Here is a 26,253-nt window from a genome sequence, read left to right on the forward strand (position 1 = left end):
TTTAAACAAAATCAAATTCAAAATTTAAAATGAAAATTTCTAAGCCGGACATGCACAGATCCAGCCGGATTGGCTGCGGGGCCACTGTCATCTCCTAATGCTCCTTTCTGGTCTCTCCTTGTTACCTTCACGGTTTTCCCCTTTTACACAGGAGCTGTAACAACTGTAGGAGTTAATCAAGGTTCTTCTCTCAATCTGTTCACTATTTCTCTCTCCTTTATCATTTCACACACCCCTCAGGGCTCTTAGTTATGGACAATTCGCATATCCATGCTCTCAGCTACCAATCTGTATTCTGAGCTCTTCATCCAGACTTTATCTTCTAACCTCATCTACCTGGATGTCCCCCTACCATTCATTCAGGCATCCTACATTCATCCAACATTCATAAACAGAGGACCAGCTATGTTCTAGAACCTGGCAATATAGTACTGAACCAAGTCCCTGCTCTCACGGAGCTGATCTCTTGGCCGGGTTTTCAACCCTCCGTTCTTCACTCTGTCAACTCATTTAAATATTGCTGCAGATAAAACTTCCAAGAATACAACAAGGTTCGTCTTATTCTTCTACTCACATCTGTCTTCAGGGGTTCTCATTCATACAGAACGAGGCTTTAAGTCTTTTTGGCTCAATACTCAAGGCCCTCATGATCTATCCACAGAATATAAGACCTATATCCCCACACAACACACGAGGGCTCAAAGGACCTGCTTTCTGTGCCACACACAGGGTTCAGTGTCCCTCCGCCGGCCCCTCACTTCCATTCCTTTGCCTGAGCCTTAGCTCCCAACCCTTACTTACTCACTACTCATCATACTCATTCTTGAAAATGCCGCTTTCACAAATATCTTCCTGATACAAATCCTAATATTTTTCATTCGGACTACAGTAATTTTGTAGTTTTGTTAATAACCTATGCTGAATATATAAATTTCTGTAAGAGCTCAGAGCAGGAGGAACTTAGACTGCTGTTTTAATGTTTGTGTATATTTCAATGACAATAAAAGTAATTTAACGATGTGGGAATTACAGATATTTTTTACCTTCTGGAACTGGTCTACACATTTGTCAAATTTGAGAATCATGGTCATAAGAGTTAAGGAAGAAAGATAATTCAGGATTAAAAATGCTGTTAGGTAAGATCCTCTCCAAACTGGGGCACCTGAGTATCTCAGTGAGTTAAGCATCTGCCATCTGCCTTGGGTTCAGGTCATGATCCTGGAGTCCTGGGATGGAATCCCACATCGGGCTCTCCGCTGAGTGAGGAGCCTGCTTCTCCCTCTGCCTCTCCCACCACCATGCTCACTCTCTCAAGAGTGCTCTCTCTCTTTCTCTCTCAAATAAATAAACTCTTGGGGGGGGGGGGGGAAAGGATCCTCTCTAAACTACCCTGTCTTACTAGCATCCACAGCCACACAAGGGAGCTGCCTGGCCTCACTGCCTCACGGTTTTGTTTTGCCTTTTTAATATTCAAATATAATAACGTTTGCATTTATTTAGATGATTTTCCCCCACTGAATCTTATATTTTCATGCTGCTTGTAACTATTTTAGCCTGAAACTGTAATTAAATTTATTACATTTGAATATACTGAAATAGTGCATAACAATACTGCCTTTTCTATAGGTTACTTAGGATGTGTCTCAATCAGTTCAAATAGTTGTATGTCTGTGACAGTAGAATCCAAATCTCTATTAAATGCTTTTTTGTTTTTAAATATGAAGTATGATGTACTTGGATGACAATTTATAAGGCTTTGATATTAGAACTCCTAGCTTACCGCTGATGAGTTTTCTATTAAGATTGGGCTGAATGGGGTGCCCGAGTGGCTCAGTGGGTTAAAGCCTCTGCCTTCAGCTCAGGTCATGATCTCAGGATCCTGGGATCAAGCCCCGCATGGGGCTTTCTGCTCATCAGGGAGCCTGCTTCCTCCTCTCTCTCTCTGCCTGCCTCTCTACCTACTTGTGATCTCTGTCTGTCAAATAAATAAATAAAATCTTAAAAAAAAAAAAAAAAAGATTGGGCTGAATCCCAGGTAACACAGACACATGCCCACATTGGTTTGCTTTTTTTCTTTTTTTTTTCTTTTGGCTATCCTCATGTCATAAAGAACAAATGCATGATTTTTACACAATTCTCTAAGCTGTGTTGTGATTTTGGCAATTACTAAATTAAAGTGTTTTTGATTTTCTACTTTTGTGTCTTTTTCTGTTCTTCCCATAGGCACTTCACACCAGAGTAACAGGTTCAGTCAACAATTTGGGCTGTATCTCTACAGAGGGCATGCACTCTTAATCCTTTCAACTTCCAGAATATCTGGTTTATCAATTTGCATAGCAAATATATAAACTCACATTCCTGCTTATCTTTCTTTTTAAAGTATGTCTTTATCCCCATTTAGTTTGGTTTCTTCTCAGCCCATTAGGAGAACCATGTCTGTGGTGGATCCTCACGGATTTGTTGACTGATTAATGAGGCCCCATTGAAATAATCTGATTTGTTAATACATGTGTAATAAGAATCAGATTTACTAACCCTGGCATTGTTTTTATCTGTTATGGATATAAACTGCTCCTTACGCTGTAACTAAATCTATCAACAATGAATAAATGAATAGGTTTTATGGTCTCTGTTACTACTTATTATAAATCTAATTTAAGAGTTGTGCATTGTTTTATTCTAGGAATGTTAAAAGGAGAGCTGGTCAAGTGACAACATTGTATTTTACCTCCTCCCTGTTAATAGAGTTGCTTAATTTTAATTATGTGTTTACTTGATCTTACAATCCTTTTTGTGTAGACAGGAACCCTACTGAGTCAGTTACATACTCAAACCACTGCGTTCTTTTACAACTTGAACTTCTTTTTACAGTTTTATTGAAAAATAATTGACACATATCACTGTGTAAGTTCAAGGTGTCCAGCATGATGGTTTGATTTACATGTAGTGTGAAATGACTATACACTATGCTTAGTTAACCTCCATCAGATAAAATAAAAAGAAAAAAGATTTCTTCTTGTGATGAGAACTCTTAGGATCTACCGTCTCAACAACTTCCTTGTGCCTCACATAGCAAGTGTTACCCATAGTTAGTCATCATGTCATACACTACATCCCTAGTACTTACTTATCTGTAAGTTTATACCTTTTGACCACCTTCTTCCAATCCTCCCCCCACAGGTTCCCTCCATTTAAAAAAAAAAATACCTTCAGTGAGCAGAAGTGCCATTTCCCACTTCCTGTCCTTAACCATGAAAAATGCCCACAAACCATCCTCTCTGCTCTTTTCTCAGGAAAGGGCTGAATATTGATTCCTAGGAAGACCTTGGAACAAGCTGAAGAGAGCACAGCTGCCAGCAGTCTGGGTCCCTTAATCAATACACAGCGGCACCAACGGCCCCCCAGCGCCCTCCTGACCCACTGAGCTGGGATGGAGAGCTACGCTTTGATGTGATACTACGTCACAGATGTGTTGTAGTTTTCCTTCTTTGTTTCGATAGTTAGACTCTGTTAACTAAGACATCTATATGCACGATCTCCAAAAACAGCAAAGCCTCCTGACTCTAGTGATCATGGAGGTCGTGTTACAGAGGCTATTCCTTTAAAGTACTCTTCATAAATACAAGCTTGAATTTGCCAAGGTGGCTTCCACTAAAAATTCCTTTCTGCATCTTTCAGTTACATTCTATCCCATGACCTGAGGGATATAGTTAAATGATACTTAGTTCCCATCCTCAGTAGTCAGTGTATAGTAAGGTCCTGGTTACTTTGTCTTCCAAATAAACAATATTTACTGTGGGAAGACAACATGGCACTACCACAGTATTTCTGTATCCCAAAGAACTACAATCCAAATGACATGGCAAAGAAAGAAAGGATATGGGGGGTTGGGGAGGTAAAGGAGGGCAAGAAATGATGTCATAGCAAAGTGCTCTAAGACTGTTAAAGAACAATCATGAAACCATGAAATTAAAATGCATTGTCTGCAGTGAAAAAGCAGTAAGGTGTTCTAAAAAGGAAGTAACAGAAGGGGAGGAAAATCCTAGAAGGAACTAATTAACTCATTAAGATAGAGGAACTATAAAGTGGTCAGGGAGGATGCGGTTATAGGAAACCACAAAAGCACAGTTCCTAATTTTGCAATGGAAACTGAAAAAATGAGACAAAACAAAATTTTGCCAATGGAAAAGAAAGCTCTAGGAAGAAGAGAAGCAACTGCTTTTAGTCTAACAGTTGAAGTGTTAGAAGAAAGGGAAGGGCTGGAGAGGAAGGATCAGACATAGGTTATCAATCAAATAAAGGCATCTTAAACCGCTTAATAAGAGCTTCTCAAAAAGCATAGTAAGGAGCAAACAAAAATAAAGCTTCTGGCACAGACACCATGAATGCAAAGGAAAATGAATGTTCTACTTCTGGGCAGACACAACGAGTAACTTTAGCAACCTAAGAGTCCCCTATAATGTTCCCTGCTCTGGCTATCATGCACTAACAGGACCCTCCGGAGACAAGCGCCCCTGCATCTGTACCTCCATCCACTTCACAGGACAGTCCATTTCTAGGCAATGGCATCTTGTGACTGCTAAGACATATCTGGTGGGACAGAGATGGGAACAGTAGAAAACAGCATTACTTGAGCTTAGCTGCTGTCCAGTTCTAACCACTTCTAAGAGGAGACAGTATCTGCTGTCTCCAGTCCTGCCTTACCTTCTTCAAAGGGCTGATCATCTCTCAGGGGTTAGGAGAGGAACCTACCACACTAAGGAACACAGTGGTTCGCACCCGGCTCAATAGTCACTGTCAACCTCTGGGAACTTGTCAAAAAAACCTCCAGTGGCAGGGAGGTTAAGGGCACACACCAGACCACTGAAATCAGAATCTCTAAGAGCGAGATCTAGAAACCAGCAGGGTCCTGTAATCTCCTCGCCCGTCCTATTGTGCAGCCTGGGTTCAGAGCACAACTGAGGCATATAAGTGCACGGGCCCTGGAGAGACATCACCCACCGGGAGACTCTATTCTTGCACTTAGTGTGAGAAGGGGACAAGATCAAACTTACCAGATGCTTACAAAGCATCGGCCACACAGTAAGCTCTCCAAAAGTATCCTTATGCTTACTGTCCTCAGATATGTCAGGTTATAGGTTTTTTCTCAGGCTAAGTAAACTTGCATAGCATTTATTGTCTGCTTTTTTGCATTTTGTAGTTAACTATAAACTATCCTATGTTATTTAACATTTTATGCATATACATTGTATTTTTTTTTTTTTTTAAGATTTTATTTGTCAGAGAGAGAGAGAGAGAGAGAGAGAGAATGAACACAGGCAGACAGAGTGGCAGGCAGAGTCAGAGAGAGAAGCAGGCTCCCCGCCAAGCAAGGAGCCTGATGTGGGACTTGATCCCATGATGCTGGGATCATGACCTGAACCGAAGGCAGCTGCTTAACCAACTGAGCCATCCAGGCGTCCCTACATTGTATTTCTTTAATTAGACTGTGACATTCTTGGGTACCAGGGACTTTTCTTATCTTCTTACCAGACCAGGATCCTATACCCTGCTGGTACCAATAAAGGCATCACTGATGATTACCTGACATGGTCACTTTTCTGCTGAGTCCACACAAACAAATGGACATATTGAGCTAGCAGATGTTTTGTTCCACTTTTTTTTTTTTTTTTTTTTTTTTTTTTTGGTTTGGTCTTCAACATTGCAATAAAGAGTAAGGGCAATTCTATTTTCTCAAACCTCTCTGTATTTAAAGCTTTTTTAAAAAATGAGGGTATTATTTCAAGCTACTAGGAAGCTCTTCCTCAAAAATGACTGTTGACTTAACAACAATAACTTGCAGCAGTTTTGTGATGGTTCACCTTCAACTAGAAGATGGTAGAAATTACAAGATGTCCAGCCGAATCTCACTCACTCCTTGTCCTCAAGTCATAGTCCCCTTTAGGTTAGTTGAGCACATGGATGCCCAGAATATAGAATACCATTTCCACCTTCACTGTTCCTACCCCCACGTAGAGCCAAAAGGATATAGTAGAAATCATTAAGTGCCTCTTCCAAGACTTACTTTTTAAAAACATCTTTCATATACCAGAAAATTCACTGATTGATATTTACACTTCAACAGTGTTAGTATAGTCACAGAGTTGTGCAAACACCACAGTCTAATTATAGAACATTCCCATCATCCCAAAGAGACCTCATACCCATTAACAGTCCTCACCCTACTTCTCACCCCAGCCTGAGGCAACCACTAATCTACTCCCTGAATCTATAAACTTGCCCATTCTGGACATTTCATATAAATGGAATTATGAAATATGTGACCTTTTGTGCCCGGCTTCTTAGCATAATGTTTTCAAGGTTCATCTATGTTGTAGTGTAGATTAGCACTTAATTCCTTTTTGGCCAAATAACATTTGAGTGTATGGATACACCATGTTTTATTTACCCATACAGCAGAGGATGGACATTTGGGCTATTTACAGGTTTGGTAGTTATACCATACTGCTCTACAAGTTTTTCTGTGGACATTTGTTTTCATTTCTCTTGGAAATATACCTAGGGGTGGAACTTGGGTCACATGGTTTAACTTTCTGAGAACTCTCAGATGGTTTCCAAACTGGCTGCACCGTTTTACATTCCCACCAGGAATGAATGAGGGTTCCAATTTTCCACCTCCTCTCCAACACTTATTACCCATCTTTTTAATTACAGTTATCTTAATGGGTGTGAAGTATGCCTTACTTCAGTTTTGATTTGTACTTATGAAATGCTAAGTGATGCCGAGTCTTTTTTCATGTGCTTACTGGCCATTCCTATATCTTTTTGGAAGAAATGTTTATTCGGATCCTTTGCGTAGATCTGGTTATTTGTCTTTCGCAGGAGTTTTCTGTATATTCTGAATACAAGGTCCCGATCAGATATATGATTTTCAAACATCTTCTTTCATTACAGGGACTGTCCTTTCACTTTCTTCATAGTGTCCTTCGAATCACAAAATTTTTAATTTTGAAGTCAAATTTATTTTTTGTCATTCGTGTTTTTGGTGTCATACGTAAAAACCTATTGCCTAACCTAGTGTCACAAGGATTTATGTATACATTTTAGAGTTTTTATTTCTTACATTTAGGTTTGTGACCATTTTTGAGTTAATGGTCCAGCTTCATGCCTCTGAATGTGGATATCCAGCTGTGTGAGCACCAGCTGAACTGTCTCTGTCCATTCAAAAGTCCATTCATAGTAAGTATAAGGGTTTATTTCAAATATAAGGGTTTATTTCACCTTACATGTATGGATAGTTCTCTCCTTATGCCAATACCACAATGTCTGAATTCCTGTAACTTTGTAGTTAAGTTCTGAACTGGAATGTGAGCCTTCCAACTTTGTTCTTCAAGACTGTTGTGGTTTTTCTGGGTCTCTTAAATTTCTGTATGAGCTTTATGGATCAGCTTGTTAATTTCTGCCCCCACCCCCAAAAGCAAGCTAGGTTATTGACAGTGACTATGTTCAACCTATACATCAAACTGGGGAGGACTGATACTTTAACAATATTAACTCTTCTGATCCATGAACATGGAATGTCTTTGCATTGAGTTAGATCTTTATTTCAATGAAGTTTTGTAGTTTTCAGTGTGTATGGCTTGCACTTCTTTTGTTAAATTTATTCCTAAGCATTTTATTCCTTTTGACGGTATTACCAATAGAACTGTTTTTAAATTTTATTTTTTGGAGTGCTTATTGCTAGTGTAGAGAAGCACAACTGATTTTTGTATATTGAGCTTTCATAACCTGAAATGGTACGGAACCCGTTCGTCATTTTAACAGTTTTGGCTTATTTTCTTGTAGATTCCTTAGGGTTTTCTATGTACAAGTTCATGTCATCTACAAATAGAAAAAGTTTTACTTCTTCCTCTCCAGTCTGGATGCAAAATTTTTTTGTCTGCTTGTTTTTCTTGCCTTAATGCCCCCAGCTAGAGTCTCCAACACAACACTGAACATAAGTGGCAACCAAGATGGATGGTTGGGAGAGGTGTGCCCTTCTTTTCCATCTTTATTCTTCCTGATAGATGGAGTGTGGATGTGATTACTGGAACTGGAAGGGTAGTGACCATCTTGGACTTGGGGGGAACTCAGGACCAGAATTGAGTCCATGACATAGCAACCACTGAAAAAAAAACCTGGTCTCTGCCACCTTGGGCAACATGCCAACCTGTGGTCTTTTTGTCTTTGGGTCTCCGTGACTTCAGCCAAACTCAAGGCTAACATGAAACAGGAATATAGAATAAAGTAAGAATCATGGTGCCTGCCGTATTCAATCAAAATATATGAACTAGGTTCAAAAAGGAAAAGAATTTTTGATTTAAAAAAAAAAAACAAGGGACGCCTGGGTGGTTCAGTTGGTTGGACGACTGCCTTCGGCTCAGGTCATGATCCCGGAGTTCTGGGATCAAGTCCCGCATAGAGCTCCCAGCTCCACAGGGAGTCTGCTTCTCCGTCTGACCTTCTCCTCGCCATGCTCTCTCTCACTGTCTCTCTCTCAAATAAATAAATAAAATCTTTAAAGAAAAAAGAAAAAAAACAAAAAACAGTAGTACTAAAGGTGCCTATATAAGGAAGTACTGTCTAAGCCTGGCTCCTGGTTTTAAAATCTGAGCAATGTCTGATAGGTTTTTGTTTTGTTTTGTTTTGTTTTTACTTCAAAATAATGCCACAGAACTGAGAGGAATAGCATTCCTCAATATTATGCTTCTGAGAATTTCTCTCAAGCTTCCCAACTAGTCTGTGATTGTAGAGGTTCTATTACCAACCCAAGTTTACTTCATAAAGACCAGAATATTACTCAAAAGTCACTAAAAACATTATCATGCATTTAACAGAACTCTTCATTTGTATCTAATTACAGATAGGAATTATATGTTAGCTCCCATCTGGATGATTAAATCGATGCCTATGATGAACTTTGGCTCCAAATTATTTATGAAACCAAATCAGGCTTATGGATTTGATGGGGTGATATCAAGAGAGAAAATGATGTTTTTAGATTAATGGTCAGAAAATGTTATGAGGAGTACAGATGAAACAACTTTCCTAGAATTTACCATCAATAGGAGAACTAATGTCAGCATTAAGTACCTCAGTGATGACACATGCAGGGTACCATAGAAAGGAAGTCATTCCACAAGCTTACCAGTTATGCATCCATTTGACCCATATTAAGAATAAAGATGCAGGGGCACCTGGGTGGGTCAGTGGGTTCAAGTCTCTGCCTTCCGCTCAGGTCATGATCCCAGGGTCCTGGGATCGAGCCCCGCATCAGGCTCTCTGCTCAGCGAGGAGCCTGCTCCCCCTCCTCTCTCTCTGCCTGCCTCTCTGCCTAATTGTGATCTCTGTCAAATAAATAAATAAAATCTTAAAAAAAAAAAAAAAAAGAATAAAGATTCAGGAACCAACTCTCAACCATTCCCCTTGCATCTCACTTTGGCTACAGCACAGAAATTCCAGTCTCCACGCTTCATGGCTGCCTGTATTCTGAAAATGTGTATGAATGTAAAAGAAAGCAATTTAATTCTTTGAAGCAGAATCCATAATAATATGCCAACTCAATCAGGGATGTTTTCTTTCCTTTGAAGCCTCCAGGATATTTCTATTTTTGGAAAATAGTCTGATTAAGTTAAAACAAGTATGTGCTGTCATAGCAGGTTGACTAATCTAAAACTGGTTTCCAAGACGTTTACTGACTAAAAGTATCAAAAGTTTAGAGAGATAAAACAAATGGTAAGGAAGTCCTTAAATCCCCACAGCGGGTCTTTCCTTCCTCACTCCCGGCCATCTCGGAGGCTGCTCTCGGTTGGTGCCGCCCTGAACCTAAGGCAGGAAGATGGTGGCCACAAGGAAGATGAAAAAGTCATTGGAGTGGGTCAACTCTAAGCAAACTCTTAGAAAAAGTGGAAAATACATGCTGGGATACAAGCAGACTCTGAAAATGATCAGACATGGCAAAGTGAAACTGGTCATCCTCGCCAACAACCGCACAGACTTTAGAAGTCTGAAATAGAATACTACACCATGTTGGCCCAAATGATGGCCATCACTGCAGTGGCAATAATACTGAATTGGGCATAGCGTGTGGGAAATACTACAGAGCATGCACACTGGCTATCACTGATCCACGTAATTCTGTAATCATTAGACACATGCCAGTGAGAAGTAAACACACAAAATTTTTCTTTAATAAAACTGACCAGAGCTTGCTTTTTAAAAAAAAAATAAATAAATCCCCACGGCACCTATCTTCACCTGAGTGCTATGCATGGAATGTCTAGGAACCTTCCTGTCTCCCCAACTAGATCATGTTTGCATTCATGCCAGTGGACTGCTGGGCACAGACCAGGTGTGTGATAAATGCTTGATGAATGAACAATCTTAGGTAGAAATCGGTGAGCATTCACATCAAAGTCATCTAAGTACACATCAAGCAAGCCGACCTTAGTTAACATTTAAACCCTTTGAGGCAAGAGTATTTAAAAAAAGCTATTTTTTTCCCCAGTATCTCCTATTGATCTCTTTCTACCCTAAAGAAACAAACATCTAGAAATCCACATTGCCTAAGATCACTTCTTGAGATGAATATGCTACTCAAAGGCCCCAAGACTGTAGTCTTGGGTTCTAAGCATGTGAAAGTATTGTATTTTTATGTTCAATGGTTTACTGTGAAATCGCAACAGGAAGAAAAGGAACTCGAGATTACTTTAGACAAAGTACTAAGTGGTAATGTCGTCAAAGACCTTCACAGTGAAATTTAAGCAAGAAAGAATGCATGTAACAAAAGAGAAAGATGCTTAAAATGAGAGAGAGAGAGATTAGGGATATATTATTACCTCTTTTCAAAGGAACCCTTGGACAAAAGACTCCTTTGTCAACAGACTGACCAGGAATAATAGATCCCTGCTGTACGAAACAGAAGTATGCCTACTTAAGTCAAATCTGAAATGTTATGCTCTGAAATAGTGAACTGAACCTAATATTTAAAAGATAAGAATTCTATGCCAAGTGCTTTTTGGAAAAACAGGTGAGCGACAGTAGTATCAGTATTTCTACAAACATTTAAAATAATATGAAATCTAGCATGGTACCCGATAAATACCACGGAATCACATTTCTGGCAGGTGAGGAAGGGGACTCAGATTTATTATCGGAAAGCTGACACAGGAAAACTACTCTTTGGCAATCCATAAAGGGCAGTGACAGACATTCCTCTCTCAGTGAGACACTTGCAGTGTGTCCTCCGGAGTTGGGCAGTGCCCTTAAGACGATGCGTTCCGTCAGTGTGAAGTATGTACTTATCACACTGTTTGTGAGACGGGCACACACATAAGCCCTCGGAGACCGGGAACGACTGAGAGAACCAGAGAAGCAGGCAGGCCTTGTTTCAGACTCTTCCCAGGCATCATGCTACCAGAGAGGGGCAAAGGTCAGATCACCAGGCACGTATCTAGGCTCTCCCTACCCCCTGTCCCCATGCTCTCGGTTTCCACTTATTCAAATGACTATATAATGACTCCATAAGTTTGGTGGGAGGCAGTGTGAAATGTTGGAAATAACAATCTGGAGCCAGAGTTAGGTAATCGCGGTTCTAATACTTCTTAACTGTACGACCAGGAGCAAATTACTTAATTTCTTTGGGCGAGGATGTTCTCACACTTAATATATAGTAATAATACTGCAAGTAAGTTGTAATGACTGAATGAGAATAAATATAAGGAACTCAGGATAGTAGTTTGTAGATTAAAGGCTCATGAAAAACAGGACTTTGGTTTTATTTTCTTCTTCAGTAAGTGTTCTCTTCCCTTAGACTGAATCAGGTACATAATAGAGTAATTTTTAGTGTCCAACGAGAAAATACTCTAAAATGTGCAATGATTTGCACTTTACCTTTCACTTCTACTTCAGTAAAATAAAAGGAAAATATTCACCAAGTATAAAGTCATGTTAAAGCCAACAATTTTATTTCAAGAGGATAAACTGAGCCAGAGGTCAACTTAAGGGATTTTCATTGTCATTTTTAGTTTCAACTTTGATCTAGATCCCCTTGAACTTTATTATGTGACAAACAAAATATAAAATACTAAAGAATCAAATTTACAAATGATTCACTGCCATCGAAGTCCAGAAGATATATTCTTAAGAAAAATACTTAAATTATGTATTTGACAATTTTTAGAATTTTCTTCTATTAAGCAGATTTCTAAAAATCCTGCATAGCCTTAAAAACAAAACCAAATTTTGAGAAAAAAGAAACAAAGACACACACATATACCACTGCTGAAAATCTCGTGTTTCTAGTACCAACACACAAAAACAATGAATTTTAATATTCTCTGTACACATGAAAGAGGGTTAGTAAGATAAATGCAAACACCAAATAACACCTGAGTTTTTAATTTTTCCAAGTAGGTTGCCCTAAAGGCAAAAAGCCAGACAACACTTTGCCTCTATAATTTTAAAATACATACAATAAAGAACTTGAATATGAAAAAACATCGTATACTAAAATACCAGAAATAAACAAAAACTTAAGAAAAATCAGATCAGCAAATTTTATAGACATGTCTATAGAGATATAATAGGCCTAAAGGAAATGCAAAGCGTGTATGATAAGTAACAACTTCTCAAAACAGAATTGGAAAACAAAATAAAAAACTACCTGTTCTTTCCAAAAATCAAAATAAAAAACCCAAACCCATAACACCAGTAGTTTACAGACTGGAAGACATCATCAATTAAATTGGTACTGTGGTTACTTACAACTCCTAACCAACTCTCCTGCTTACAGATAAATTATTAATACAATTTTCCAAGGCAAAATGTAACAAAGAAAACCATCTTGACATTGAATCCTCTGTATACAACATCTCCTAAATGCATAATCTGAGACATGGAAATATTAACTGGCTTCAGCAGAGGCAAGGTACAGTTTCAAGAGTTCTCAAGTGGATTATGTATACATATACTTTTTAAAATAAAAACTCTATTTTAGGGGCGCCTGAGTGACTCCGTCATTAAGCGTCTGCCTCTGGCTCAGGTCATGATTCCAGGGTCCTGGGATCCAGCCCGTATCGGGTTCCCTGCTCGGTAGGAAGCCTGCTTCTCCTTCTCCCAGTCCCCCTTGCTTGTGTTCCCTCTCCCAATGTCTCTCTCTGTGTCAAATAAATAAATAAAATCTTGAACAAAACAAACGAAAAATCTATTTTAGTGGACTAAAATTACATTGGCAATTACAGATAAAAGCTCTATATTTGCAAAACTTAAATTAGGTGAAATTTAAATGACATTTGAAAATTTTTCACAGACATTGACAAGGGATAGCACAGCCCGACTCAATAAATGTCGGGGGGGGGTGTCCCCATCCAAGGTCTGATAGTGAGTCACTATATGAACGTAACCAAATGGTTCAAAGTATTCTAATCTTGCCCAGATATACTGAAAATTACAATCTATTTAAGCATCTATAAAATATGGGATTTTTTTTCCAGACAAGGGCAAACCTAATTAAAGAAGTTTACCTGAATAACGTGGATACATTAAAAACCAAGACAAAAAGCTTTCTACACCATCCCTTTCTCCTCTCCAGATCTAAGAAATCAAGAAATCTATCACTTTATAAATTACTCAGTAGACCATCCAGTGTCCAGGATGTTATTTCATTACTTAGTAGGAAGAGAGACTATCTCCTTCCATTTCAGCATGTTTTTTTCTGGATCCAAGAGAAATACTAGATAGAGGGTCCAAATAAATCCAAGGAAACGAAAATAGAACAATTACGCACACAGAAGGCCTTCTTTTCCCCTGAAGTGAGACAGTCACATTAAGATACTTTCTTCTTGGCATGCTTACAGATTTCCCTAGCGGGACGTCAACGTCCACGATCGCTCAACTGTTCCTCGTTGCTGGGTACTCTGAACACCCACCAGCACATCCCACACATCTCTTCCTGTTCTCGGTCCCCATCCCACCTTGCTGATGCGATAGCCACGTACCACTCTTCCGCTTGTTCTCTATCCACGAAATGGGAACAGCAGACCCAGTCCAGTGGATAATGTGAGAAACAGCTGCCGTACGATACAACATCACCAAGAATTAAATCACAGAGTGAAAAGGAATCAAATCTTTAAGGATGACACTTGAACAGTATCAACATGGAGAAATTAAGACCTTCCCTTTCTAACCCCACAGGATGAAACCTATACCAAAAACCAGAGTAAGACAGAACCAGTAAGATTGAGCTCAGGGTTTTATTTTATTTTATTTAAGATAAAATTTATTGGGGTGCCTGGGTGGCTCAGTCAGTTAAGCGTCTGCCTTTGGCTCAGGTCATGATCCCAGGGTCCCAGGACCGAGCCCTGCATCAGGTTCCCTGCCTAGTGGGGAGCCTGCTTCTCCCTCTGCCTCTGCCTCCTGCTCCCCCTGCTTGTGTCCTCTCTCTCTCTTGCTCACTCTCTCCCTCAAATAGATAAAGATCTTAAAAAAATTTTTTTTTTAATTTACTTATCTTTTAGAGAGAGTGAGTACACTCACATGAGCAGGGGGGGTGGGCAGAGGGAAAGAGAGAGAACTAGAACTCAGCACTGAGTGTGGAGCCCCATGTACAGGCTCGATCCCACAACCCTGAGATCATGACCTGAGCTGAAACCAAGAGTCTGATGCTTAACTGACTGAGTCACTCAAGTGCCTTTGGGCTCAGGGTTTTAGAAGAGAAGAGGAGAAAAAAGACTGGAATCCCCTTAGTTCAATGCAATAGCGGCTAAGGCAACAAATGGAAAACATACACCACAAGCCTAAGAGATACTAACACTGCAACTCTGAAGACCAATGATCAGCATTCGTAGAGAGAAATGGAGCAAGGGACAGTATATTAGTTTTCTCTTGCTACATAACAAATTACCACAAACTTAGCAGCTTAAATATAGCACAGACATCTGGCACGCATGGCCAGGTTCTCTGTTTGGGCTGAAATCAAGCTCCTGGCTGTCCAGGTTCTCATCTGGAGCTCAGGGTCCCCATCTAAGTTCACTCATGTGTTGGTAGAATTCAGTTGCAGTTGTAAAGCTGAAGTCATTTCCTTGCTGGCTATTGACTGGAGACTGACCTCAATTCCTAAAGAGCACACGCAGGTCCTCCTTACTTGGTGACGCCCTCCTTCTCTGAGCAATGGAGAACCTGGTTCAGCTTGAATCCCTCTCCTGCTTTGAGCGTATTTGACCTCACCTCTGTAACTGGCCAGAGAAGCTCAGTTTTGAAAGACTTGTCTGACTGGGTTGTGTTCTCCAAGGATAATCTATCTTAAAGTTCACTGATTGGGGACTCAATTATGTCTGCAAAATGCTCTGTGCCATATACCACGACATAATCTGGTAACACCAGGCCATGGAGATCAAGGGGCCATCTTAGAATCTGGTCTACCACAGAAGGTAAGACAGAAAAGCAGCCAGTTATTCTAGTAGAAAGCACATACGGAACTTAAGTCAAGGGTATCAGGGGTAGAGATGCCTGCCTTCGGCTAGGGTCATGATCCCAGGGTCCTGAGATCAACCCCCGCCCAGGCTCCCTGCTCAGCAGGAGTCTGCTTCTCCCTCTACATTCACCCTGCTTGTGCTCTCTCTCTCTCAAATAATAAAATCTTTTTTTTAAAAATTCCGAAGAGGGCGCCTGGGGGGCTCAGTGGGTTAAGCCGCTGCCTTCGGCTCAGGTCATGATCTCAGGGTCCTGGGATCGAGTCCCGCATCGGGCTCTCTGCTCAGCAGGGAGTCTGCTTCCTCCTCTCTCTCTCTCTCTCTGCCTGCCTCTCTGCCTACTTGTGATCTCTGTCTGTCAAATAAATAAATAAAATCTTTAAAAAAAAAAAAATTCCGAAGATAGCTAAAAGCAATCAAAATCAACTTATACTTTGAGATATTGGGGTATGAAAACAGTCGCTACCTTGACCAAGAGGAGTGTGATTCTGCTTTATTTGTAACAACTCAGGGAGGCTGAAGGAATATAGCTCACTCAGACTCATGGTAAGTAGAATCGTACAATCAGATAAATATCATTGAAAAATCAATGTAGCAAAAAACCTATTAGTCTATACTTAAGAACAGAATTTTAAGTAATTTCCAACAATTTCACTAGGCTTTTTAAAGTTAACTGAATATAACTGTCAACGCTTTAAATTGTCTCAAAGTTATTACTCTATATATGATGCTTAGTTCTCAAAATTTCTTTCCTACGTTCCTTTGGTTGTATTTTTAAACCTTAGATTAGAGGAGGAAAGAAAACAGGGAGTTTTGGGGTTTTTTTTGTTTGTTTTATTTTTGTTTTTTGTTTGTTTGTTTTTTAAAGGAAATGCTCGCCACTGACATGAGAGAAAACACGTACTTCCGTTAAAACCCCTGGGCATCTCTACCTCCCAGAATGATGAGTCCTACTCCCCGTGGACACTGGCTCCCACTGATTCCTCTGCTCTTTGGATTCCATATTCCTGATCCCATAAACCTGGCTGGGATTAAACCCATGAACTTGCTCAACCATTCGAAGGATCACCAGGAAGCCACACACTCTTGGAAAAAGGCTTGTAAAGAACATTTCTCCTTTAACTGTAAAGATGGAATCCAGAGCTGGATACAAGAGAACTGCTAGATTTTAATCACCCTGGTTTCATAAACATGCATGTTATGTGGTGTGGAGCTGTCTTCATTACAGAAAATCTGGCAGCCCTGGGGTTCCTTAGACTCTTCCCACTCATGCTGATGCCCAGAATTCCCTCCCTAGCATTTGTGCTGCACGTACCCACGCAGAGGAAGGGCATAAAGTTCTACCCAGTCCTTCCGATACAGGGCCAGTGGGACTAGTCTGTCCTGATAGCAACTGTACTTAGAGTTACACATCACCGCCAAGCAGAGACCGATCCTGAGTTCCCGGTCCAGATGCTGACCCTTGGACAACATGGATTTGAACAGTACAGGTCCACATGTACAGGGATTCCTTAGAGTGGTGTAAATGTACTTCCCTTAGATTTTCTTAGTAACATTTGCTTTTCTTTAGGTTACTTTATTATAAAAATACAGAAAATAATACATTTAACATATAAAATATGTGTCAGTCAACTATTTATGTTATTGGTAAGGCTTCCAGTCAATAGTGGACTATTAGTAGTTAAGTTTTTGAGGAGTCAAATGCTCTATGAGGTATTCTGACTGCACAGGGGATCGGTACCCTGAAGCTCCACACCGTTCAAGGGTCAGGGGTATATCCTGTTGCATTCTGGACATCAACAGCTGAATGTCCCAAAAGAACCTCGAAACTTGATATGATCCCCAAATTATAATTCCTCCTAGTGCCCCTCCCTGCTCCTCCTATCTCTGTAAGTGGCATCTGTACCCTCTTTGTCAATCAAGCATCCACATCAATGACTCTCCTCCTCTCGTCACCTACATCTAACTCCTCCCCACATCTTAGACACGCTTACTGATTCAGTAACAGAATGCGAGAGAAGGCAGTAACTCCAAGTGTGGGCTCTAGACACAGCCAGCCATAGCTCACACTCCCAAACTGCCACACACAGGCTGTGTAACTTGCCAAGTTATTTAGTATCTCTGTGCTTCAGTTCTCTCATCTGTAAAATGCAGATAACAACAGTACTAGTGCCTACTTCACAGGGCTGTTGTGAGGATTAAATGAGTTAGTAACTATCAAGAACTTAAAGCAGACATCTGGTATACTCAGTAAATCTCAGCTAATGCTATTGTCGTCATTACTGGAACTGAGTCGCTCTCCGTTCTACCCCCTTCTCTATCTACTACAACCCTTCTGCTCTTGGCTTCACATACGCTCCCACAGCCTTCAGTAGGAATACTGGGAGAGTCTCTGTCAAGATTCTGAGCCCTCTCATCTAGCTTCCATTCTGCTGCCATTAGTCTTCCAAAAGCAAATCTACTATCACTATTACTCTGCTTGGAAACCTTTCAGGGTTCTCCACTGCTCAGAGAAAAAAACCCAAACTCCATGGGATATAGTATGAAACCCTTCCTGAGCTTCCACAGCAATTACACTGGGAAAGTCTGAGGTATGTAAGGGTCACAGAAGGGCCCATGTGCTATCTTGGGTCTCCATGGATTTTTCCTCACACTTATCTTGTTGCCTAGAATGCCCTTCCCCCACAATGTGCAAACTAGAAATTTCAGAGTCTAACACTGCCTCCTCTCTCGTCTTTGTAAGAGTCCACTTTTCCTTACTTCCTTAAAATGTCTCCTTAATTCCTAGGATAGTCTCAAGTCTAAGACTTTCCCAAGCTCGCTAAGACTACCTCTTCAGCATGTCATCTTCCCCTCACACGTGACACAAACAGAACTACCAAAGATTCTCCACAGCAGTCTCTGTACAGCTTCTTCTCAGCACATGCCTCCTTTTATCTAAGATAAGTCTAAGATCCTTTCTGGTAAAACCCCTTTCTTGGTGAAGTCTTGGTTGGTGCGTCTCTTCTATTTTCCACTCCACAGATGCCACTGTTTCTTTTACTCTTTTGCCACTCTGTAGACATCTTTCCCGGGACTTTTTGTTTTTAATATTTTATTTATTTATTTACTTACTTACTTAGAGAGCAAGCAAGCCAGCGCACAAATGGGGGGGAGGGACAGACAGAGAGGGAAAAGCTCCGTGCTGAGCCGGGAGCCTGCTGCAGGACTTGATCCCAGGACCCAGGGATCATGACCTGAGCTGAAGGCAGATACTTAGGTGACTGAGCCACCAGGCATCCCATCGTCCTTCTAATTACACTGAGATTTCACATTTGTGCGTCTGCCTTCTTGCTAAGCTGGGAGTTCAAAGTCTTGGCAACCCAAGGACTTAGTACTTCTGCTCAATTTACATTTGCTGAATGAGCTCCTGTGTAACTAGCATTCTGTTGTCATTTTCCACTCTTCAAATTCAGGATGAGTGTTCTCACCATGTGACACTAGAACAGAATTTGGTATACGAAAAGTCTTCTCAGAGTCACCACAACGAGACTGCTGCTACACTACCCAAAATCCAAAGTTTATCAATTCCTGGCATAGACTGTTAGGAGAGACTTAATGCAAAAGTGTGGGCTAATCATGTGAGGCAAGTAATTTTTTTAAACAATTCTGAATGGAAGAGTAATCATTAAATTTGGAATTAGAGAATTTTAGAACTAGAAAGGAGTCTGGAGAACCTAGTGGCCAACTGCCTTTCTTTTCTTCTCTTTTCTTTTCTTAAAAAGATTTTATTTACTTATTTGACTGAGAGAGAGAGCATGAGAGGGGAAGAGTCAGAGGGAGGCGTAGACTCCCTGCAGAGCCGGGAGCCTGATGCAAGACTGGATCCTTGGACTCCGGGATCACAACCTGAGCCAAAGGCATTGTTGCTTAACCAACTAAGCCACCCAGGTACCCCTGCCTTCACTTTCTAATTGAGGAAATGTACACAAAGTCCGCAGTCAGCGGGTGGCAACTGAAGACTAGCAGCCCGCTTGCTCATTTCGTCTTCAACCACTCTATCCCATCATGCCCCATGTGAAGGAAAACTGCATTGCCTATTTCACAAACGTGATGCTCAGAGTTGACATAAGCACATCCATAGTTCACCTACACTGTGTATCTCAGTGTAGTTTTAAACCAAATCCAGTTTAGATAAACCCTGTGAAACAGAAAGACAGATAACTGGTCTGGAAGTCTGAAAACAGAGTCTGAATCCTGGCACACTAGCTATGCGATCCTCGTTAACTCACAATTACGCTGAAGGTGGTTTTCAAATGGAAATGCAAAGAATGGTGCCTGTTTCATAAATTATTGTGAGGACAGAATTAGAACATCAATGAATGCATTCTATAAATCATAAATGCCACATGATTGCTATATATTAATAAAATGAAAGGTAAGGTACTAATTTACACTGCATCTCTTTTTTTTAGCATTGAAGCTCTTCAGACTAGTTAATTATTGCTTATCCTTATACCTTAGACCCTTCTCTCTTTCCTTTTTTACTCTGGCACTTGCTCTGCTCATTAGAACTATACTAGCTCCTAAGTATGTAAAAGAAAGGAAAGCCAGGTATTAACTGAATATGCAAAAATTCGGGTTTTTCCTGGGGTTCTCCTGCCAGTGACAAAACATAAATATCTTTTTAAAATAAGGTCACAAGTGGGGCACCTGGGTGGCTCAATAGGTTGAGCAACTGACTTTGGCTCAGGTCATGATCTCGGGGCGGGGTGGTGGGATTAAGCCCTGAGACAGGGTCCATGCTCAGTGGGGAGTCTGCTTCTCCCTCTGCCCCTCCCCCTTCTCATGTATATACCCTCTTGAGCTCTCTAATAAATAAATAAAATCTTTAAGAAAAAAATAAAATAAATAAAATAACATAAGGTTACAGGTATAATCACCCAAAACCATCTAACACAAATTGTTTCTTACCCATATCTTCACACAGATTATAGGTCTCACACAAGCTCGACTTCAGTGAAGACTAGAATCTTCAAGGCTTCAATGCAAAAGGCATTAGGGAATCATCTAATCCCTATCTTTTCTTTTGACAGAATTTTTAAAAAAAATTTTATGTATTTCTTTGAGATACAGAGAGAAAGAGCAGGAGCAAAGGGGAGTAGGAGAGGGAGACTCCCTGCTGGGCAGGGAGCCTGATATGGGGCTGGATCCCAGGATCCTGAGATCATGACCTGAGCCAAAGGCAGACACTAAACTGACTGAGCCACCCAGGCTCTCCTAAACCCAATCTTTTCTTTAAAGCGTATTTAAGTGAAAAGCACAACTAGGAAAAAAAGCTACAAATTACACTATTGTACATGTTAATGATTTCATAGGTTGTAACTGACTATAGATGTTTATTTGTAAGTAGAACAATGTCTGAATGTCCCACGGTAGTACTCTCATATGCTTAAATCTATAATAAATTAAACTTGAGCTAAATACTTAGCTTGTGACATTGAAATATAAATAGAAGTACTATAAAAATTTTTGACAGTTATTTTTCCCTTCTGACATTAACTCTCACTGACCTTTATTATATTCGTCTACATGTAGATATGTAAACCTTTAAACAGTATAATTTCCACTTGGGATTCCATTTTTAGGGGAAAAAAAACATAGTTACTGAAGATTATAAACGAAGATAATATACTAGGATAAGCTCAAAGGCAAATTTGAGAAAAGGATATAATCGTGAATGTATCCCATGTTACAAATCAGTATTGCATGAATCTGGTTAATATAAATCAAATTACCAAGGCCTGATACATTTCAAACCAACAAGGCAAAAAATTGGATTCTGAAATAGCATCAACTATATCAAGATGTGGTATATATCTGGGACCAGATAACATCATTTTCTCTCAGCGTACATATTCATATGTACTGAATAAAATTTTAAAAATAAAGTTTTAAGCAAGGCTTTATACTGCTATCAAGTTACATATAAATAGAACTTGAAAACATCAGATGTTTTACCCACTTTCCTTTGTGAAACATCCTTACAACATTCCCTTAATTCAGCATGTTGTCAAATAGTACTTATTAAGCACTATTCTCAGTAAATGAAACAGAACAGTCCCTTGTTCTGTGTTGTAATTTGGCACAGACAACGTCCACACAGGCCAGCCTTCCAAAGGGTATATCAGAACTGTTCTAAAGAAAGATCACAACAGCAAGGCCCAAGAAAAAGGCACTTAAAATTCTGTACCAGTCCCAATTTAGTGTTTGTGATTGAGTGAAGTGTCAACCAAATGACCACTCGGCTCCTCCCTTCCACCATTTTTACCCCCCTAGGTTGGCATATGTTAATTAGTTACCACTCACTTACATATTCCACTATATATGCTTAGGAGTTTCAAACTACTTCGCTTTTAAACTCTACCAACTCAGCAGCTCCTCCCTTTTGAAAAAAGAACCTTTCCCATATTTCGTGATAGGAAATATAGTTACTTAACCAGTCTACTCTACGGGGGCACAAAATTTTATCTGGAGTCTTTCCCCATTAACAACTGTGAAAATCTCCCTCAGAAAGGAATTTCTACTTTCAAATGGAATTTTCTTCTGTTGGAGGTGATGATGATTCCAACTATGCTGATTCAGCCTTGTGTGTGTGGGGGGGAATCTGCCTCCACAGTCTGATAATTGCTGAGTGTCTTTCGGTGGGTACAAGAATTCATTCTGTGTTCTGTACGATTTGAAGAAAGAAGGGAGTTGAAGAAGCAAAAAAGAGGGACTAACATCCATGAAAGAACCAAGAAATACAAGACAGTACCACATAAAGTGATACTTTCAGGGATGAGATTTTAAGTTTATACAGATGTTCTGTCCAGGCACATAGCCGACCTCACAGGGACACACCACAGCCCGCCAAGGACCAGGGCTGTCTCGTCCCGTCAAAGATGCGCAGAACAGCTAGCGTGACCACAGAGTTCACGCCTCACTCTCCCCTTTCCAAGCAGTACTTCTTTTTATCTAACCAAAGTCTCTGTGAACCATTTCCCTTCAGTTCTTAGTGAGAAAGAACAACTGCTCGGCACCCTCCTCCCAACCCCTCACATATTTGAAGACAGTTATTAAGTGGCCTCTTGAACATCTCTTCAAACTAAAGATTCACAACTCCTTTACCCTTTCCTCATGGGTCTTATTTTTAATAATCCTTTGGCTCCTTCCACTGCTCTTCTCTGGATCCTTTCCAGCTTTCTTTCTTTAATTCTAGAGTCCAAAAGAGAAAATAAAATGTCTTACTAATGGCCGGGCCAACAAGAGGCAAAGCAGGATTATTTTACTATTCTTAAAAATAATTTTTAAAAAATGTATTCTTTTATTGATATTAAAAGAGGAGTCCCAGGGGCGCCTGGGTGGCTCAGTGGGTTAAAGCCTCTGCCTTCAGCTCAGGTCATGGTCCCAGGGTCCTGGGATCGAGCCCCGCTCAGGCTCTCTGCTCGGCAGGGAGCCAGCTTTCCCCCTCTCTCTGTCTGCCTCTCTGCCTACTTGTGATCTCTGTCTGTCAAATAAATAAATTAAATCTTAAAAAAAAAAAAAAAAAAAAAAGAGGAGTCCCAGGATCTAAGGTAAAATACACGCAACAGCAATTCTCACGTCAACTTCTACTTTGTTCTCTCGGCTTCCTTCTTCCACTTCATGTATATGAATTTGAGTTTAAATGCTCTCCCACCACTGTCTTTATTTTATTGGAATTTGTCTTTTAATTCTTAGTGCTTTTGAAATTGAACCAATTCAATCGATTCCGTATTACCTGAATAAGCTATGGATCTTGCCACTTACTCCATCCGTCCACTCCTAAATCTGCAGGAGTGCCTCACTCCTCACTGCCACAATTTCCCAGGACAGCCCCTGGGAGCTCCAAGTTTTAGTGAGACCTCTACAAAGCAACAATACAGACAGCAAATATAGTAGGAAGGGACATTCTGTTGGCGAAGTTACATTTTGCAAGAAACACATCATTTACTAATAGTAATTACCACGTTGTGAGCAATGATTATTTTCCAGGAACTATGTTAAGTATTGTTTTTAAAGATCAGCAGCTCAGGTGACATAACTAGCCCAGGGTCACCTTGTTCATAAATGACAGAGCTGGAGAGAGAACCCCTAACGCCTGCCTTCCATAGGTGGCTGTGGAACCAACAGCTCGATCTCAACTGGTGACAATGGTGTTGTATGTAAGGTAGCTGTGGTCTGCGGGTAACACCACGACCATCAGAAGTATCCACAGCTTATCACCCACAACCACACATGAAAATTTCTACTCCAAAGGACTGTATTATTATACTCGGTCATGTTGCAAAAATTAAAGTCAGGCATATGGAAGTAAGTGATACTCTGCATTTAAATTAAGCATCTAACCTTACAGAAAAACTGGCATTAAACTCAGACAACTAAAATGACTCACAAATATTTCCGATTTTCCTTCCAACCATAAAAAATGTGACCTTTCAAAAATGCTACATCATTTACTGATACATTAAAGCTATATTTTCTAAATTTGAAAGTTAAATTTCTTTGGTCTTAAAAAAAATTCCAACACACAACAGCATGAGGAAAGACAAGGGAAGGAGTCCAGTGCAATTTAAGGAAAATTACATGAAAGAATAGGACTATATATGGCGGGAAAGAGTACTATAGAGAGTTCTGAAAATGGTGATGGATTCTGTAAGAGGAAAGAGAAATCATCCCTTTAAAACATATAATACCACTTGGGGCACCTGGATGGCACAGGTGGTTGAGCACCTGACTCTTGGTTTCCACTCAAGTCGTGATCTCAGGGTTATGGGATCAAGCACTGCACTGAGGTCTGTGCTCAGCACAGAGTTTGCTTAGGACTCTCTCTCCCTCTGCCCCTGGCCCCTGCGTGTACTCACTCTCTCTTTCTCTCCTTCTCAAGTGAAAATATAATATAATATAATATAATATAATATAATACCATTAGAAATGCAGTGATCTTTGAGATACAGAGTAGTCACCAAGGAGAAAAATTGTTAGCACAGTATAACTTGTGAATGAAAATGGCTGAAAAACGTAGTTTATTTGCAAGTTTGATAAATTTTGTAACATTCCTAAAGGTCACACACCATTAGAGGCTTTAATTACAATCAGCTGGCAAATTTAAACATGGTTTTTGCAAGAGATCATGTTGGGGGGTTGTCTAGTTTAACCCGTCACCCTTAAATGTCACTCTTCCCACAGAGAGGAAGAGCCCCTGATGGTAACATGTGGACTTCATGCCCAATTTCCCAGACACAGCTGATTGGCTCAAGGGTGGACACATCACCCAAGATGAGCCAATCAGACCATTTCCCATCTTTTCAGTTCAGTCCTTTGCTCCATCGTGCCCTTGGATTCCACCGAGACTCTTGTATTCTTTTCTGATCAAGCAGCTTGAATTTGTTTTTATCACTTGCAATGCCGCAGCAAAAGTGTGGAAGTTTCCATTTTTCAAAAGCATTTATACAATAAATTTTGTCTCTTCTACTGCCCTTCCCTTGTCCCCTCCCCTAAAAAAAATAACTCTCAAAAAATGAAGTCTGAAATGATCGCTTCCTTTTATTAGTGGGGAAAAACAGGGCAAGGTCAAGTTTGGGGATCCTGAATCCAGTGCCCACATTACCATGTACAGTCTCCATGAAAGAATAAAGAGAAATGCCCCAGTTCAAATTTGTATTGACCATTAAGCTTTATATACATCGGTAACAATCAAGTTAACTAAAACTATGTATCATTCTACACTAGCTATTAGAAATGTATTCCTCTTGGACCTCCTCAGTGATATTTGAAATCATTCAGTAACTTTGACACCAATGATCTACCACCTAGGATTGTTTCTATCATGAGAATCATTATATAAATAAGAACTTCAGCATTCTAAGTAAAAATGTTCACCCCCACACCCAGAATCACTGTTTCTAATACTCAATAACCAAGTCTAAGCCTTTGTTCCCAACAAAACAAATCCTTTCATCAAAGGTAGCTGTAGTCACCTCTAAGGGAGAGGCCCTTCTGAATTCTGGGGCTGCCATGATATGCTTGAACCTCGGGACACAGTACTGTCAAATTCTAAAAGTGAATTCAAGCTGTAAAGACAGGCTGTTGAGAGAAGCCAGAGAGCACTTCAGCTCGCCAGCTGTGTTTCCGGTGTGGGTTCTTGATAACATTTTAATGTATGCTGATAAAAGACACATTACATCTTTAATGAAAAGCACTGATCCAAACAGAGGACAACTCCAATTCCAAATGAACAGACTTTCCAGTTCATCCTTCCCTGGGGCAGGGGAAAAAGGACATTCTTTAATTTTTTATTGCTGTTGGCCTAGAGTATGCATGTAAAAAAGCAAGGGGGGAAAAAGAACCCCAGATAATTATCTGGCCACTTTTGCATACAAGGACTGGGTAACATGTTCAAAAAGACCCAGAATCATGGTTTGTCATGGATAATCCAGTAACATCAAACTAAGGAACACAATACAGCAGGAATTTTGTTTCAGACATCATGGCACAGTGTAACTTCATTTGAAGTCAGAAACACAACAGACGTCCTAGGAATTTTTAAAAAAGCCCAGTCCTCTTCTGTTGGCAGAAACACTGTAGGTCAAATGTGTGGCATAATCAGCAATCAAGTCCTAGATACTGTGTACATACCAGTACTACAGTACTGCCATCCGAATGGACAATAGTTGTGCTGAGGGAGGTCCAAAGTCAGAGCAGA

At 40.2% G+C, this 26,253-nt stretch overlaps 1 protein-coding gene and 1 pseudogene across 2 annotated transcripts in view; one reads left to right on the forward strand and one right to left on the reverse strand.

The window, feature by feature from the left end:
- The window catches only part of GAREM1 (GRB2 associated regulator of MAPK1 subtype 1), a 205,224-nt gene that overhangs the window by 130,895 nt on the left and 48,076 nt on the right, over nt 1-26,253 (reverse strand). The window lies entirely within an intron of this gene.
- LOC123387659 lies at nt 9,878-13,365 on the forward strand (annotated as a pseudogene).

This window comes from Mustela putorius, unplaced genomic scaffold, assembly GCF_011764305.1.
Source record: "Mustela putorius furo isolate JIRA1106 unplaced genomic scaffold, ASM1176430v1.1 tig00003858_pilon_pilon_pilon, whole genome shotgun sequence".
In the NCBI taxonomy this organism is placed as follows: Eukaryota; Metazoa; Chordata; class Mammalia; order Carnivora; family Mustelidae; genus Mustela; species Mustela putorius.